Raw genomic sequence first — 10,459 nt, 5'->3', positions numbered from 1 at the left:
AATACATAACTATTTAATCTAGTGGGGGAATGTAATATTATTTTATAATATAATGTAATGCTTATATGTTTTAGATTAAATAAATGTGACAAATAGTGTCACATATTGTAACATATAAAAGAGAGTTAAAATATTTAGATATATGTGAATATCCAATTATGTAACATATTTGGTGTTACAAATTCAGTTATAAATTTGTAACTTCCAAATATTGGCAATTTTTGTGTAGATTTGTTGTTACACAATATTGAGATGAATTTCTTAAAGTCATATGTGAAATGACTGTTAGAGATATGATTTTAACCCCAATAATATGTTTTGAGGGTTACAAAATCAAATGGGAGTGGATTGAAACCGTTTGAAAAAAAAAAATTGTGTGCTGAATTTGTCAGTGGTCGCGGCCAGAGAGGCTGAATGACAAATTTTTTTCAACATTTTTAAATGGCTAAAAAACATAAATAATTTCCAAATCTCATTTTTAATTCCATAAACATCTAATTAATAATTGGTAACAGCCATGGAGGTTGGTGGAATTTGAAATTCAAAGGGTGTCTCTAAACTCTATAAATATTAGCCTATTGCTCATTTGTTTGACACAACTGTTCTATTCATTAGAGCACTTGGCTAGAAAACACATAAAAGCTTGATTATTCCAGAAAGCAATTTCCAAATCTGTGAAAGATCCCTTAGTGCTTTAGTTAGGGGGAAATAAACGTTTGGACAAAGGTTTCAAACCTTATTCAAGTTGGTGATCCCCATCACTCTTCACTTTAGTGGTGTGAGTGAGAGTTGTTTGTTCTTTGTTTCTTGTTCTTACACTTTCTACTATTGCTTTTCATCTTCTTATTCTTCTTTTCTATTTACTTGTATTTTTTTGTTTAGAGTTGTATTCCTTTCTTTTCTTTTGTTACAAACACTTTTACTTTATTTGTATCTTTGGTTAGAGTTGTAATTCTCCATTCCCTTCTTCTAATTCTTCTCTTATTTATTTGTATTTTCAGTCATAGAGTTGTAACGCCATTTAATCAATCTTTTTTATTTGTATTATTTTGTCTAGAATTGTAATACTTCTTGCCATTTCCATTGAAATAACATATATTTTTTCTAATAATGCATACTTGGATTAGCTTTGAAGATTATTAAAAAGAAAGAACATGGTCACTGTGAACTTTGCAATGCGAAACTTAGTTGCCTAGTTCATGTTTAGGTAGGTGGTGGTGAGCCATACTACCACACCACCTCGAGACTACCCACGACATGAGCTTCAAAATCCACTGCCTCCTTTTCGTAACTATTGAAGTTGAACTGCTGCACTAACTGCTGCATAGCTTCGATCATGCATGGTTCGAATCTTGAGAGCGATACAAGTTGCAGTTACCATATAAATCCCGTATATTAAAAATGTAATTAATACATCCCATATCTTTAGATCTATATAAAGCTAAGTTTTTAGGAGGTGAGGTGTCTTGCTGAATTTTTTACATTCCAATTTATAATGATAATAATTAATTAAAAAAAAGCTCCTTCCTATAATTACCGATACAAATCGAAGCGACATGAAAGAACTCTTTCTCTTTTCTCTCATAGCCCAACCCAGCAACAGTCGAAATGATCCAGACCGACAACCTCCAACCACCATGGAGTCACTGAATGTTGCCACCGCGACGTACCTGCATAGAGCCCTTTAGCTAAAGAAATGTGATGTCTCAGGTATGATTGAATTTCTTTGTTATTCTGGTAAAATGTTTCTTTCACCAGTGATGTTTTCTTTGGTTTAATGGTATTATGGAGAAGTTTTCAGATAAATGACAGAAACTATGAGTAGAATCAATACCAGAGAGAATGCTTTATTCTTGAATAAATGGAAAAAACTGTACAGCTTAATACAATACAAAGCTATATATATGTATATATATAGCTGAAGTTAGTTAGGAATCTAACTAATTAACCATTTGGTCTAACTAATCAACTTAAGCTAACATAATATACAACTAATTCTAAGAGCCCCCCTCAAGATGGAGTGTACAAGTTAGAAATGCCCATCTTGGATACAATTGTAGAAAAAGGGGTAGGATATAAAGCTTTAGTAAATATATCAGCTAAATTGTTTTGAGACGAAACATGGATGAGTTTTAAGGATCCTTGTTGAACCTTCTCTCAGATGAAGTGGCAGTCTATTTCGACGTGTTTGGTGCGTTCATGATAGATAGGGTTCTCACTGATGTGGATTGCTGCTGTGTTATCGCAATAAAGGTAAGTTGGATGATCGTGAGAGATGCCAAAATCCTTTAAGAGAGCAAGGACCCAAGTGACTTCAGATGTTGCATTTGCCATGGCTCGGTACTCAGCCTCTGCTGAAGAACGGGAAACTATTTGTTGTTTTTTTTTATTTCCATGAGACAAGAGAAGAGCCTAGGAAGACACAATACCTGGAAATGGAGCGTCTAGTGTCTTGACAACTTCCCCAATCAGCATCTGCAAAGAAAGAGACTTGAACATTGGTTGTAGATAAACTTGTTTCAACATATGCTGAAAGTTTGGGATATGTATCTGATGTGAAAAAAAGGCCCTGACCAGGAGTACTTTTAAGATATTGCAGAATACGCTGTGTAGCTTGTAGGTGAGGTACTCGAGGACAAGTCAAAAATTGGCTGAGGTGATTAGCAACATATCATATATCTGGTCTTGTTATTGTAAGGTAAATGAGTTTCCCAATCAAGCTTCTGTAAATTGTAGGGTCTGGGATTGGAGCTCCTTTATCTTTGCTAAGTTTTAGATTGGGTTCCATGGGAGTTGAAGCTGGTTTTGATCCTAGGTACCCTGTTTCTTTTAGTAGCTGAAGTGTAAAGGGTCGTTGGGAAATTGAAATTCCTTGTTTGGTTCTGCCGATTTCAAGGCCAAGAAAAAAATGAAGAGAACCAATGTCTTTTTAGTTTGAATTTGGAGTTTAAGGCTTGTTTGAAGATAGTAATGGCAGAGTTATTGTTGCTAGCAACAATGATGTCATCTACATATACGAGTACAGCCAAAAACAGAAAGTTTGTTCTCTTGATGAAAAGAGAATGGTCTAAAGCAGATTGATGAAAACCATCATTAATTAGTGTGGAACGTAATTTGTCATACCATTGTCTAGAGGCCTGTTTGAGGCCATAGATGCTCTTGGTTAGTTTGCAAACTGAGTTGGGTGGAGCATTGTAACCAGGGGGTAATTTCATGCATACTTCCTCATGTAAGTCTCCATGTAGGAAAGCATTATTTATGTCTAATTGGTGGATGTTCCAATTGGTCATGGCAGCAAGGGAAAGTAGTATTTTTAAAGTATTAAACTTTGCTACTGGTGCAAAAGTTTGGATGTAATCGACACCTTGCTTTTGATTGTAGCCTTTGGCTACTAAGCGTGCTTTGTAGCGTACTACTTCACCATTTTTTTTGTACTTTATTCTGTATACCCATTTGCACTCGATGACCTTATGACCAGGAGGGAGAATGGTGACAATCCAAGTTTTGTTCTGTTCTAAAGCAGCAATTTCTGTGTCCATGGCTTTTTGCCAATGGAGGATTTTGGAAGCTTCAGTATAAGTTTGTGGTTCAACTTCTGAGTACACAGCTAGTCTGGCAGCTCTGAAGGAGGGTGTTAATTTGTTATATGAGAGGTAATTTGATATGGGGTGTTGGGTGGAAGAAGTGTGACATAAGTAGTCATTTAAGTGGGATGGTTTCTTTGAGATGTGCCCTGTTTTAGTGTATAATTTTGAGGGGCTGGCAGCTGGTTTATTAACTGATGTTGCAGCTGGTTTGGAGTTGTTAATAGGTAAAGCAGCTGCTGTAGCAGCTGGTATAATAGTTGGTGTGGTAGCTGGTATGTTAATGTTAACTGGTAGGATGGAAGGATTGAAACAATGATCAATTTCTTCCTGAGATGATTGAGACAAAAAAGGAAAAATGGTCTCATGAAAAATTACATCTCTTGAATGATAAATCTGGTTAGTTTGAAGGTCTAGTAGAGTGTATGCCTTCATGCCAGGGGGGTATCCAATAAAGATAGAGGCACGACTTCTTGGTGAAAATTTATGTCTATGAGAATCTAGAGTGGAGCCATAAGCTAAGCACCCAAAACATCTTAAATGATCATAGACAGGAGGTTTTTTATAAAGAATTTCATATGAACTGAAGCCTTTTAACATGGCAGATGGAATTCGGTTGATTAAGTATGTACTGGTCTGAATGATATATGACCAATAAACTAGGGGTAGATGAGATTGGAAACAGAGAGCCCTGGCAACATTGAGAATGTGCTGGTGTTTCCTTTCTACCACTGAATTTTGTTGTGGTCTTTCCACACAAGAGTGGTAATGAATGATGCCTTTTGAGGCAAAAAAAGATTGCATGTTCAACTCCTTAGCATTGTCTGAACGGACAGCTTTTATTGGAGTTGAAAATTGAGTGCAAACCATATTAAAAAAAGAAGGTAGGACAGTTTGTGCTTCAGATTTTGTTTTGAGCATATATGTCCAAGTAAACCGTGATTTGTCATCAACTATTGTGAGAAAATATTTATATCCCTCTATGCTAGTTATGTGAAAAGGTCCCCATATATCTATGTGGATCAAATCGAAAATTGCTTCAGTAAAATTGTTGTTAGAAACAAAAGGTAGTTTCTTTTGTTTTGCTAAGTGACATATAGAACAATGGTGATTAGGTTGAAAAGAAGAATCAATCTTTTTATTGAATGTATTAGAAATGTACATAGATGGGTGACCAAGGCGTTTATGCCAATGGTCTACATTGTTATGATTAAAAGGAGAATAAGATTGACTGGAATTAACAAGGGAAGAAATCTCTTGATGCAAAACATAAAGTTTCCCTTGTTTTTTAGCTGTCCCAATCACCAATTCTTCGAAGGATCCTGAATAAGACATATTGCAAATTGAAACAAGATCAAGTTAGAGGTATTATTGATATATTCATTGATAGAGAATAGGTTGATCTCGAAATCAGGGACATAAAGCACATTGTGTAAAATGATGGATGAATTGATTTAGACAGAACCAATTTTATGAACTGGTATGTTGGTGCCATTAGGTAAAATAACATGCTTTGGAAATGAAATGTTAGAAAAATAAAAGAAAAGCAAGATTCACTGTAACAGATGTGGTGTGTGGCACTCTGTCAATTATCCATGAAAGAGAAGAGAATTTATTACCAGCCATGTTTGAAGCAGCGGGGGGAACAATAGGTTCAGGCCTAGGGGCTGCTTGGGTTAGTTGCTGGCTGAGGAGAGAAATGAGCTGTTGGCATTGAGTGGAAAGGTCAGTACTGACTAGTGTGCCTGGAGTTTCATCAGGAAAGGTGCTAGTGGAAGCTTGATTAGTAGCAGCTTTGCCTTTGTCTTGTTTCTTCTTGTCTCCATAACCAGGGGGAAAGCCATGAATGAAGAAGCATTTTTCCACCAAATGACCTGGTTTGCCACAGTTGGAGCAAGAGGGTCGAGGCTTCTTTGCTCGGGAGAGATTGTTTGAAGAAGGAGGACGAATGGAAGAGGCCATTGAAGAAAGATTAGAAGAACCAAGAGTTCTTTGGTGCTCTTCTTGAACAATCATGGCAAACACTCTAGATAGGGTCGGAATTGGTTCATTGAGAAGTATCTGAGCTCGTATAGAGGAATATGATTCATTCAGACCTGTCAAGAACTGGAGGACCTGGTTTTGATTGTAGTAATCAAGAAGAGTTTTCATTGCACCACAGGTGCAAGTAGTGTTGGGTTGGAACTCTTTGAGTTCATCCCATAAAGATTTCAGTCTGGTAAAGTAGGAGGTGAGGGATTGATCACCTTGTTGCAGACTTGTGAGTTGATTTTGTAATTGGAAAATTCAGGGTTCATTCCCCTCATTGAATCTTTCAGCAAGGTCATGCCACATATCAGAGGCAAAATCAAAGAACATTATGCTCTGTGATATTTCAGGGGAAACAGAGTGTAATAACCAAGACATCACCATGTTATTGCAACGAATCCAAGAATTGAGAAGAGGATTACCAGAATCTGGGCGGGGTATTGAGCCATCGATAAAACCGGATTTGTTTTTCGCAGCTAGGGCCATAGTGATTGCTCGCTTCCATGATTGATAATTTGTTCCAGTCAGAATGGAAGAAACGAAAATCAACCCAGGGTGATCTCCGGCGCTGAGGAAGAAGGGACTAGATAAGTCTTTGTGTGCGTGTCGATCAACTGAGGATTGTGAACGTCGAAGATGAATCGGTGGTGGAGTGGAATCACCAGGAGGAAGATCGCCAGGAGAGCCTATTGGATTGGGAATTTCAGATCCGATATTTTGGCGATTGGGCGGTCTTGTAGTGTGAGTTCTCTGTGGAGCCGTCGATGAAGGTGGATGAGGATTTGCAGCAGAAGGATCATCGGAGATCGGCTCAGAGTGGGAGTTCTCAGTGGGATGAATACCATCTTGTGAATGAGTGGAAGGTCTCGCCATGGAAGCAATGGTGGAGCGATTAACTTCTGATACCATATGAGTAGAATCAATACCAGAGAGAATGCTTTATTCTTGAATAAATGGAAAAAACTGTATAGCTTAATACAATACGAAGCTATATATATTTATAGCTGAAGTTAGTTAGGAACCTAACTAATTAACCATTTGCTCTAACTAATCAACTTAAGCTAACAGAATATACAACTAATTCTAAGAGAAACTTGTAAGCAGAAACACAACAATGAAATGATAAGGGAAAGAGTTAATCAAACATCTTGATACTCACTTTAAAGGGTCATTACATTTGGCTGATTATGTATGTGAGAATGAGATTACTAATTTATTAACTATGTCTATAATAAAGTTTATAAAGTTTGCTGATTTTGAATAAGAAGGTTAATAAAGTTTCCAACTTGGAGAAATTGTTGGCCATATCGTCTTCCACGCCATATCATTGTCCCTTCTATTAGATTTTCAGATTTTCTCAAGACTGTAAGTGAAACATCATTTCTTCCTTTCTTTTTGATATAACTCTAAATATTAGTTTCAATAGTGTATACCTCATAATTGTGTTCTAAACGACATTATTTGGAGATTGTTTGTCATATCCATAAATTGATTTTTGTCTTCTCACTTTAGTGCTGTTTAGGCTTTATTTGGATTATTATTAATGGTTCTATTTGGTTAGCCTTTCTTCTTTTGCCGTTCTGATTGATAATTTTCTTTTTGATGTTTATTACGTAATATGTAGGGAAAGAGAACTATAATTGAAGATGCAGAAAAGAAAAAAAATACTGATGCCAGCGTTTTAAAATGTGGTGGGGGTACAAATGGTAAACCAATTTGTGTTGTTGTTGTATGTAGTTCAGCTTGTGCCTTGCCCACCATGTAAATTGAAACCCCAGTCTTCTTTGAGGGTTTTCTATTATTGAAGCCATCACACGGTATATATGGAATAGTTAACATTTTTCTTTTTCATTTTTTTGTTCCTTATTTTTATTTTCCTATCTTGAGACAACTTTTTCTTTACCTGTTGATAATTTTGCAGTCCTTTGGTGGGTATGTGATGAAGTTAAATTCAGCTGGTTTTAGTTGTGCTGCAACTGCCCATGTGTATGATGAAATCCTTCTTAACAAAAGTAAAGTTTCGACCTTAGTGGGAATTGATTTCGTGCGTTTGATGGAAGAAGGTGGTATTGGTGCTAATTCTCATACTTATCTATGGCATTTAGACGGGTGTTTAAATTATGGGTCTTGATGATGCGATAGGCTTATGGAAACTTATATTTATTGTATTTATATAAAGGAAATCTTGAATAAGTGATGTAGTACTCTAAAATTACTCCAAAATATTTTATATTTTCTCTTTATTTTTTATATTTTTTAATTCTTTTTTTTGAATTTATGATTATTAATTAATAATTAAAGAAAAAACTAAAATATTTAATTATAAAATTTATAATAGAAGAAAATTTATTTTTAAAAATAATAACTATATAATAATAATTTATTTATTTAAACAAAACAGTATTATCATTATTCAACAAAACTATATTTTATTTTTGGTTTATATTAACTATTGATGATGTTTTTTGTCAACTAAAAATAAGAGCAATTAAGCAAATGAATAATTAAGAAAGAAAAGAAGAATAGAGATCTTTTTACGGGATTTAGCAGTTAATTCTACCTAGTCCACGAGTCACTTTTATTTATCTATCTATGTTAAAGCTTTGAAATCAATTTCACAGTGGTTTTATGTACAAGAATTGAGCCTCGTCCAAAATGACTATCTTCCAGGCTATTTATAGACTCGGTTACAGAGTATGCTTCCTTTCATTCTAGGGAAGTTACAACCTAATTTATTTGAATTAAAAATACAAATAAATATTGATAAGTACAATTTAAATGTATTATTTAAATAAATATCTCTTAAATATAGGGTAGCCTACACACAGTATTAACCAATTCCTCATGAATAATGTGCATATCAGAATTTTAGTTGCACGAGGCCACACCTCGTGACCCTCAGGACAAAGGCTCGGAATGCAAATAGCCAAGACCGGCCTTGCACCATGCGCCAAAGGCCTCGCAAGGCATGCGTCTCTCTTATAGAGCCTCGCTTTGAGCACAAGCTCAGGTAAGAACACCCCTTTAAACTAATGACGCGTCTCGCACTGAGGGTCCCAAGGAGGCCGATATGTCTTGCTAATAATTGACCACCTCGCGCCGAGGTCTCGCAAGGCACAACCTCGCGCTCGCATACCTTCATCTCATGAAAGTGTCTCGTGGGGAAACGACCTCGCGCCACAAGCTTTTGTCTCGCTCCACAAGCGTGCGTCTCGCGCGCAGGAGCTCCTCGCACCACGACGTCTTGCGAGCAGGAGCCCCTCGCACAATGGCGTCTCGCGCGCAGGAGCCCCTCGCATCACGTCATCTCACGCGCAGGAGCCTTTCGCGCCACGACATCTCGCACGTAGGAGCCCCTCGCACCATGACATCTCGCACGCAGGAGCCTCTCGCACCACGGCTCCGTCTTGTGCGTAGGGGCCTCGCGCGCAGGAGCCCCTCGCACCACGGTGTCCCACGTGTAGGAGCCTCTCGCACCATGGCGTCTCGCGCGGAGGAGCCTTGTGCACCACGGCTTCGTCTTGCGCGCAGGGGCCTCACACCACGGCGTCTCGCGCAGGAGCCTCGCACCACGACTCTGTCTCGCGCACCACAGGCCTCGGGAGGATCTTGCCTTCCATTCTCCTTGGGGTATTACCTTTCACGAGGACCCAAAAAGACTTTAATGTATAAGGGGTAAGAGAATAGGAAGCACTAAGAGGATGGAAACCCGCGCATGACCAGAAGAGCACATACATGTGAGGGATGCGCGGACAAGTGGTAAACCTTGTATACTCTAAGTATGAAATATGTATGGAGGTATGACCCTGAAAACCATAGATGACAGACCCTATCCCCATGTCAGACAGGTAGTGGTTGTACGTGCAAGGTACCTGATGTGGTCCTTCCCAGCCAGCTTGTGACAATGGTACTAAAAATATAGTGGAGGTACAACCAGGTACTAGAGTTGAGGTACACCCGTAGACCCTTGGCGTGTTCTGTAGCCGACCACCACAATCCTGGCACCACTACCATCTGGAGGCTGGATATGTAGGGTTGTGTCCCCAGGGACCACCATGTACAGTGAGCCAATAGTGCTCTACTATAAATATGACCTCCCTACACTTGAGACGGGGGGGATTATGGGAGAATTTTTGTAACCAGTTATTGCTAATGAAAATAGATACTCAACATTCTCTCTATTTTTCACTTTAGATTTCTAGCATTTACATTTTGTGTTCTTGCAATCATAAGGAAGTTTGTTTGAAGTTTAGTCAGTTTAAGTTTACTTCTTTTACAATTCAAAAAGTTATTGATCTAACATAGTTGACGAGTTCTTACCTTCAACAGTTTGGCGCCATCTGTGGGAAGGATTAGTGCCAAGCCACTATTCTTCCATTTGTTCTGGCAGAGAAAGATGCCAAGATGCTCTAAGCGACTGAGAGAACCACAAGAGGTTGAGGTACACCTCGACGGAGATCAACTAAAGGCCTCCATGAAGAATCCTTTGCCACACAAAAATGTGGATGCACCAAAGGAGCCCAGTGTTCCTGAAGATGAAAGGGAGGCTTTTTCCTCAGCTATCCACCTTGAAGAGAACTGTCCGAGATCAGTGGCTGCTCCCGCGAGAGATGTCGGAGAGTTTTCGCCCCAAGGCCACCACATGTGCTGAACTACGGCTGGAAAGATCTGGATCCATTGATGCGCAGGCCAGACAAGAGTCCCCTAGTACATTCCATAAGCTCGAGGTCTAGGTTTTGATTTTATGAAGAGGAGAAACGCGAATTACACCAGAAGAACCAAAGGCTATAAACCACCTTAGAGAATATGCAGGAGATGTTGAATGGCCTGCTACAGGGAAAATCAAG

Source organism: Humulus lupulus, chromosome 3, assembly GCF_963169125.1.
Source record: "Humulus lupulus chromosome 3, drHumLupu1.1, whole genome shotgun sequence".
Classification (NCBI taxonomy): Eukaryota; Viridiplantae; Streptophyta; class Magnoliopsida; order Rosales; family Cannabaceae; genus Humulus; species Humulus lupulus.
Note: the sequence above shows the minus strand (reverse complement) of the source record.